The sequence below is a fragment of the Platalea leucorodia genome (assembly GCF_965183815.1).
Source record: "Platalea leucorodia genome assembly, contig: HAP1_HAP1_SCAFFOLD_221, whole genome shotgun sequence".
In the NCBI taxonomy this organism is placed as follows: Eukaryota; Metazoa; Chordata; class Aves; order Pelecaniformes; family Threskiornithidae; genus Platalea; species Platalea leucorodia.
Window position 1 is genome coordinate 112,672 of NW_028121339.1, and position 8,827 is coordinate 121,498.

Sequence of the window (8,827 nt, forward strand, 5' to 3'; positions counted from 1 at the left end):
CCCAGAGGTGCACAGGTCTCAGGCCAACAGCCAAGCAGAGGGACAGGAGACCCGCATGCCCCCCTGGGCTCATGCTGGCTCAGAGGGTAACAGCAGGCACAGATGAGAGTCAGTAAATGATGCCAAAGCCTCTGTTTCATGGGGCAGTGTGGGGAACCACGGGCAGGCAGGAGAGGCTGGGCAGCAGGTCAGCGCTGCCTGCATGGGGCCGTGCCCCTGTGGGGCTGTCACAGCCCCAGGCACCTCCCAGTAGGAGCCTGTGCATGCGGTGATGCAGAAGGGAGCAGCCAGAGTCAAGCAGCTGCCAAGCTCCTAAGCCTCACAGTGCTGGACCACACAGCCGAGCCCCGGGGACAGGCAGCAAAGGGCTGTGTGCCACCCTGCTCCTCTCCCAGGGCCCAGCACTCATGCTCTCCAAAAAGCCCTTTTGATTCTGTTGAGGTACTCATGCCTGTCAAGGGGAATGAGCTGGGGGACCAGCCATCTCATGCCGTTCCTCCAAGGTGTGGAGTGCCAAGCAAGTCCCCCCTGGTTTCTCCAGCTCAGGCACCCTCAGCATTGTTGGCTGGGAACTGGCAGAATGGGTGGAGACCAGTGGAGATCAGTGGAAAACCCGGGGCAGGGATGGAGGATTCATCTGCAGCCCAAGACACTGACTGAAGAGGGGCTGAGACACTGTGGCCGGGTAAGTTCATCCTGTGGTTGGCTCCCTCTGGGCTTTTCCCAGGGACTGGGAACACCAGCAATGACAATCCCAGTTCAGCAGTGCGACTGATCACATTGGGCAGTGATCCGGTGCCCACTTGTTGCTCCCTGAGGGCACACCCAAGGTCCCTTTCCCAGTCACATTCCCAAAGCGGAGGAACAGGCTGTTCTGTTACCTGAACACATCACTCCGGCATCCAGCTCATGACCACAGTTATTTTCACCCCATCCGCCATGTGGGCAGTCAGAGAGGACAGATTCGGTGCCATTACAGCCAACACCATCCATCCAAATGGGGCCAGATCCTGGCCCAAAGTGTCCATACTGAGGAGCTCCAACAGCAGACCCACAGTCCAGCTGCTTGCAAACCACTGCCGCATCGTTCATGCTCCAGTAGACACCACACACAGTCCCCCACTGGCCCTCGTGTTTCACCTCCACTCTCCCAGCACAGTGCCTGCCTCCATCCACCAGCCTCACCTCCGCAGCACCTTCAAACACAAACACGGGACCAGTCAGGCACAGCACCAAGCCACAGCACTGCAGGTCTGGGGGAAGCCCCTGCCCAGGCCATGTCAGAGGTGCCAGGGTGGGAGCCCTCTCCCCTCCAGGCTGTCCCCAGGGCAGTGTGGGGGTCCCTTCTATCCCCATGGGCTGCGCAAGACTGCTTGTGGGCAGTTCTGGCCCTGCTGGGTCATTCGCCATCCCACCGCACAAGGCACCTTTTCCCACCCCAACGGCCACCTGCCCCCTGCCCACACACACCTGCACACTGTGCCCAGCACAGGGCACCCTCTCTTCCCCAGCCCAGCACCCCCTGGACAGCCCCGTGTACCCAGGCCTGCAGCTTCCCATGCAAACTGCCAGCCCCAGCACCATCCACCCCCACCCCCACCCCCAGGGCTTTCCAGGTTCCCACCAAGATGATTCCGATGATGCCCCCACCCACATCCCCTCCTTGCTCCTGATGTCAGGGCCACTGCACTGGGCCGGGCCCCCCAGGAAGGATGTCTCTTTACGCAGATGCCCCCGTCCCCTTCTCTCTGCGGGGCACAAACTGTCCTCATGGGGTCAGGGCTCCCCTGGAACAAGGGGGCAGTCAGCAGCACACAAACCCTCCGGGTGCCCCAGAGGCTGGCAGTGCCCTGGGCATCTCTGGGTGCTGCCGTCACCAGCTAGGCCACCACCGCCTCCAGAGGCACAGTGCTGGGCAACAGGGGGTCCCAAAAGGGTGCCCCAGGTCAGGCTGCCTACGAATCCAGCCAGGCACAGGCTGCCTTCAACACCGGAGCCCTGGAAAAGGAGGTACTCTCCCACCCAGACAGGCAGGCACAGGGTCCAGGGACTTGAGCACCTTCCAACCCTCATCTCAGTAGCACCTGCAAAGCAACCCCATTCCCAGACAGATCCCGATGACCATGCTGGTACCCGCTGGCCCTGGGCTGTGGGACAATGGAACTGGCACTTACCTCTGCACAGCTGTACCCAGAGGAGCAGCCACAGCATCTGAAGGGACAGGAGTCCCTCTGTGCCCATCCGGAGCCTCCTGCCCTGCCAGCACATCTCTGCCACGCCACACTCCCTGCCACAGCTCCTGGGGACTCATGGGGACAGTGATAACGGGAGGGCAATATATCTCTGCAGATCCCAGCCCAGCTACGGGACGAGCCAATCAAAGCAGCAGGACCTTTTTAGAGATTATCGGGAGCTATCTCCCCTCCGACACAGCCCAGCCCTCCAATGAACTTCTCCAGTGCCATTCATGACCATATATGAGAGACGGCTCTGCTGCAGGTGTCACGTCACTGTGGTGGGGGGCTGTCACAGGACAGGGCTGGTTGTTGGCGGGAAATGGGTTTTTTCACCCCTTGAGCCCTGCTGTGTTGACCAGGAGCACTGAGCATCTCCTATGCCAGGCACATCCAAGAGCCCAAGGTGAGAGTGTCCAGGCACGCCCGTGCCATGGGAACCACAGGGCTGGGACTGCACTGGAGGCTGTGTCAGGAAGGGAAGGAAGGAGCCCCTGACCCTGCTACAGACCCCGCTGTGCTGGGAGCAGCAGCTGGGAAAGGGCCTTAGCCCAGGCCAGAGCCCCATCCCAGGAGTGCTGGCTCACCCATCCTTCCCTGGAGAGCCCCAAGGAAGGTCCCTCATGTCCCTGCCCTGGCAGCAGACCCACAGCCCAGAGGCTCAGACATGTCCCTGACTCTCAGCCTGTCACCAAGGGGCCGTTATTCCCCACAGGCGGATCAGGAGCTCCAGCCTGCAGGTGCACAAACCACAGCCCCCGTGGCCTTGCAGCGCTCGCCGCGCTCCCCGCGCAGCGCCCGGGCAGGAAGTCTGTGGTTTCCTCCTGGCACCGTGCCCAGGCACATCCCGGCAGTGCCCCTGAGCCACCCCCACCCCGACTGCTCCAGCCAGGGCTGCAGGGGCTGCTCCTTTGCCCTCGCAGACACGGGGCCGGGCAGCTCCCGTCCCCCGTGATGCCCTTGGGACAGCACACGGCCGCTCTGCACCGAGCCCCACAGCCATGGGGTGCCATTGGTGATGTGACCACTGCCACCCTCCTACTGCCACCTCTGTGTGCTCATGGGTTATACTGACAGTGACCTCACACCCTCCTACTGCCAACGCTGCATGCGCATGTGTTACACTGTCACACGTGTGTGCGGTGTATGGCCTTCGGCTGCTGATGTTTCTTTCAAAAAGTCATATTTGGGTGTGGTCTAAATATTATTTTGGTGCCATCAGAAGCACCTACCTGAGCTGTGTGCGAGCTCCTGGCCTATCAGCTACTCAGGAGCTAGTGACATCACAAGCTCATACACAGCCCCTGGCCTATGAGCTGCTCAGCCACAGATGATGTCATAGCATCTACCTCTGATGTTGGCCTGCTCCTGGCCTATCGGCCACTCAGGCACCAATGACCGCACAAGAACATGTACACGTATCTGCCATGTACTTGCTGTTGGGGTACTCAGCCTCCGGCGACCTCACAAGCACCTATCAGGGCCATGCACCTGGTCCTGGCCTATCAGCTATTCAGCCAAGAGTGACATCACAAGTACATACCCAAGCCATGTGTCTCCCTCTTGCCTAGCAGCTACTCAGGCACCAGTGTCCTGACCACCACATATCCACCTACTTGCTATCCACTCGCCTATGCGATACGAAGGCACAAGTAACCTCACAAGCTCCAACACAAGCCACGTGCATGCTTTTGGCCTATCAGCTACTCAGGCATCAGTAATCTCACAACCACTTACACAAGCCATGTCCCAGCTCTCAGCCTATCATCTACTCAAGCACATACCAACCTATTTGCTATGTGCTGACATGGTGGAGTGACCTCATGTGGCAGCTCCCACCCCATCACTTGCTCACTCCCCATCAACAGGATGGAGGAGGGAACGGGAAGGGCAAAAGCAAGAAAATACATCTCATGGGTCGAGATAAAGACAGTTTAATAAGTGGAGGAGTAAGCACTCACAGCAGGAGATCGATGCCCAGACAGTCTCTGAGTAAAGGATACTTTGGAGAACACACCCTCCTCCCTAGTTTTATTGCTGACCATGACATCATATGGCGTGCAAAATCGACTTGGTCAGTTGGGGTCAGCTATCCTGGCTTTGTCCCCTCCCAGCCTCTTGCCACAGCCAGCCTTCTCACTGTTGAGGCAGAGCAAGAAACAGAGAAGGCCTTGATGCTGTGCAAGCACTGCTCAGCAATAGCTACAATGTCAGCGTGCTATCAAAGCTGTTCTGGCTACCAAGGCAAAGCACAGCACCACAGGGGCTGCTAAGAAGAAAATTAACTTCATCCCAGCCGGACCCAGTACAATCTCCACCCCTTATTCCATACTGTGTGCATCCCGCTCAGCTCCTACAGTATTCAATACATTTCCATCCACCACCACCACTCCCTTCCCCATCCTTTGACATGACATAGACACAGCATACTGGGTTTGCCTGGTCTGGCTCAGGTGGACCTGGACAAGTCCCAGCACACTCCTGACTTCTCCCCTCACTCAGTCAGCCAGAGCTTTTTGAAGCAGTCAACCAGGTTATCAACCTCAGGACAAGGAATCACATGTATCACCAGCCCACACCCCACACTGGTCTTACAGGTAGCTGTCAGATCCCCCACAACCCTGGGGAAAGGGAGTTCCCCACCAGCACCCTTCCCCTCTCTTTGGCACCTCAAAATCCAGTTTGCTGTTCATGGGCTCATTGGCTAGTTCCTCTCGTTCACATGGTCTTTGCTCAGATCCTCTGTGGGTCTTCTCCATATGGTCCCCATGCACATATTCTTCTGAAGTTGGCATTTTGTCCGTTTTTTTTTTTTTTTCATGTTCGCAGACAGTGTTGCCTGTGTCTTGCAGCAGAGAGAAAAGCTGAGAGGCTTCCCCAGTTCACCCTGCGTGGCCATCCTGCTGGGCTGGGCTGGGATGTGGGGTCCTCCTAAGCCAGTTCACAGGACTGGGCTCTTCTTTGTATGCTGACAGGATTTGGGCCAAGGGCCCCTTGGTGGCCTCCTGGGAGGGGGCCATAGCCCTCGGGCATGTTCCAGCTTGGCTGTGTCCTCACCATGCTCCTGAAGTTCCCCCCACCCCAGCCCATGTCTGGGCTGCTTCTGCAGCCTGGTAAAGTGGGGGACCTCGACCCACCCTTGTACTTTGTTTTCTATTCACATTTAAACTCTGATTGTTCCTTCCGGTAGCTCTTATCAAAGAAGGTTTTATCCATTTTATACCTATGTTGCAATGGCTATATAGACTCAATTTCTCTGCCTTTATAAATGTTTACATATATCTATATAAATGCATACACATGTATATTTTTATTGAGGTATATGTATTTAAAATATTGTATCTAGTCATAAATAAATAAAAATATAGTTATACATATTTGTACACTCAGTTTTAGATATCTTTCTAAAAATGTTTCTATTGTATAAAAATTCACATATATTTCTATCTGAGCACATCCTTGTCCAAAGGAAGCAGGCAGCCAATCAAAGGGCTGCATGGGAACACATGGGTCTGACGGTGTCAAAGAAATGGCTGCCAGCCAACCACAGTGCAGTACGAGAACCTGTGGGGAATGAGGCTGTCACAAGTGGCGGCCTCCCTGTACGTAATGACAGGGGGCTTCCCTTGCTGACTGCTTCTGGGTGCAGAGGGAGGGGAGGCTCCTCTTGCCAGCCAATCACAGGATTTCCTGAGAAGACGTGGGTTTGATGCTCTCAAGCAATTGCTGTCAGCCAATCACAGAGCAGTGTGATGTTTAAGATCATGGCAGCTCACTGTCGTAAAATGGTGGCACCATGTCGTAAAATGGCGGCACCACGTCGTAAAATGGCACCACCACGCCCCAAATGGCAGCCTAAACAAAATGGTGGCCAAAACAAAATGGCAGCCCCTGTGTATGCAGGGGAAGAGACTTCTGGGTCAGATGTACTTCTGGGTCAACCAGAAGGGGGTGACTGCTCCTTCCAGCCAATCACAACCAAGCATGTGACCCGTAAAGGGGAGTGCCTTCTGGGGCAAATGGCCCCTGAGGCAGCTGGGAACGGACGGGACTTCTGCTGGCAGCCGGTGGGCGCGGCATGGTGCGTGTCTGCCCTCCGGTGACGGTGGTGCCCGTGCTCCTGGCGTGTTCCAGGGTGTCGTGGTTTAACCCCAGCCAGCAACTAAGCACCACGCAGCCGCTTGCTCACTCCCCACCAGTGGGATGGGGGAGAGAATCAGAAGGGTAAAAGGGAGAAAACTCGTGGGTTAAGATAAGAACAGTTTAAGAACTGAAGTAAAATAAATCAGAACAGTTAAATAGGCAAAGCAAAAGCTGTGCACGCAAACAAAGCAAACCAAGGAATTCATTCACTCCTTCCCATCGGCAGGCAGGTGTTCAGCCATCTCCAGGAAAGCAGGGCTCCATCACGCGTAACGGTTACTTGGGAAGACAAACGCCATCATGCCCAATGTCCCCCCTCCTTCCTTCTTCTTCCCCCAGCTTATATACTGAGCATGACGTCATATGGTACGGAATAGCCCTTGGGCCAGTCTGGGTCAGCCCTCCCCCTGGCTGTGCCCCCTCCCAGCTTCTTGTGCCCCCGGCAGAGCAGGGGAAGCTGAAAAGTCCTTGACCAGTGTGAGCACCACTTAGCACCTATTTAACAACAGCTTAGCACTACTTAGCAAGAACCAAAGCATCAGTGTATCATCGACATTGTTCTCATCCTAAACCCAAAACACAGCCCCATACCGGCTACCAAGATGAAAATTAAATCTATCCCAGCTGAAACCAGGACACAGGGCCATGACCCAAATGAGCACAAGGAAGGCTCGTGGTGAGGTAAAAATGCTCCTTTGAACCGCTGTCAGAGAACGGGTCACTGCGGTGTCAGAGCTTCAGTGTCTGGGCCTGACGTGAGAACTTTCCCGCCTCCCTGTGCTTCCAGGCTGCACAACCCTTCTCCAAAAATCCACTGCGGGACCCTCCTGGGTCTCATGGGAAAATGTGCACGACTGTGCTGAGGATCCCCTGGGAGCAGGGACAGCACAAAGCCTTTTCTGCATGCCTCCTCCCCTGGCCGTGGTCTCCCTCTTTATCAGCACCTGAAGCCCCCCTCCATCTCCTCCCCATCCCTGGGTCTGGTGACGGCGGCTCTGTACTCAGTGGTGCCTCCAGCAGTGACCCCCTCATCTACAGCATGAGGAACCAGGAGCTCAAGGGTGGAATTAGGATTACATGAAAGTTTCTGCAATAGTGATCAACTCTCCATCTCTCTCCACAAACGACTCCCAGGATATCCCATCCAAAACTGCTGCTTTGGTGTATTATCATTGTTTTTGTCATTATCATTTAACTTTCCCATTATTGTTACTTGTGGTTATGATGTTCCTAGAGAAATGTTTGGATTTGTCTCGCTTCTCCAGAGGCATGAACCTGCTCTGTCTCACCTGGAGCCTGGGTAAGAGTGTGTCTAACACCGGGGTGGAGCTGACTGCCCCATAGCCTCTCTGTAATAAAACGGGATCTCCCCTGTGCAGTGGGGAGATGAGCAGCAGCCATCCCCATCCAGCTGGAGCTGCTCCACACCCTGAGCAGCAAGGCCAGTGTGGAGTCGCCCTGTGACCCCAGGCACCACAGCCAAATCACCCTGCAGAGCAGCATCGCCAGCTCGGGGCCCTGCGGGGGTGGTGGGGAGGGGGTGAGGAACGGCCAGGTAGATGGGAGGAGGGTTAGGGAGAGATCAGACCAGAGATGACCTGGGCTAGAAATTGCCTCAGAGACAAAAATACCAGCTGTCCTGGTTTCAGATAGGAAAGAGTTAAATTTTTTCCTAGTAGCTGGTATAGTGCTGCATTTTGGATTTAGTATGAGAGTAATGTTGATAACACACTGATGTTTTAGTTGTTGCTAAGTGGTGTTGCTAAATTGTTGCTAAGTCCCTGCATCCTCCTTCTTGCCGTGCTTCAAGACATTTGCTGTCTTCCCGTCCTCGGGAACCTCACCAAATCCTCTTGACCTTTCAAACATGATTTCAAGTGGTCTTACAAGGACATCAGCCATCTTCCTCAGCACTCATGAGTGCATCCCCTCAGGTCCCAAGGACTTATGCATGTGCCGTTTGTTTCAATGTTCCCTAAGCTGAGACTCCTGCACCAAGGGGAAGTCTTCCTTGCTCCTTGCCTCTGGTCTTGGGGGCCTGGGATTCCTGAAGGTTGGTCTTACCAGTAAACGCAGAGGGGAAGAAGGCATGGAGTACCTTGGCCTCTTCTGTGTTCTCTGTCACCAGGGTCCCACCCCATCTAGCAGCAGGCCCACATTTTCCTGAGCCTTCCTTTTGCTGCTGGCATCGTTGTTAAATCCTTTCTTGATGCCCTTCCTGTCCAGATGGAATTACCAGATTGAGATCGAGATGGGCTTTGGCTTTCCTAACACCCTCTCTGAATGCTCGGGAGGTTCTTGGTGCCCTCCAGAAACCTCCTGAGTGTCTTGTGCCCTGCTGTGCTGCCCCTCCGGCAGATGTCCAGCTGGGTAATGTCCCCCACGAGGACCAGGGCCTGCAAATGAGAAGCTGCTTCTACTTGTCTTAAGAAGGCCTCATCTGTTGCTTC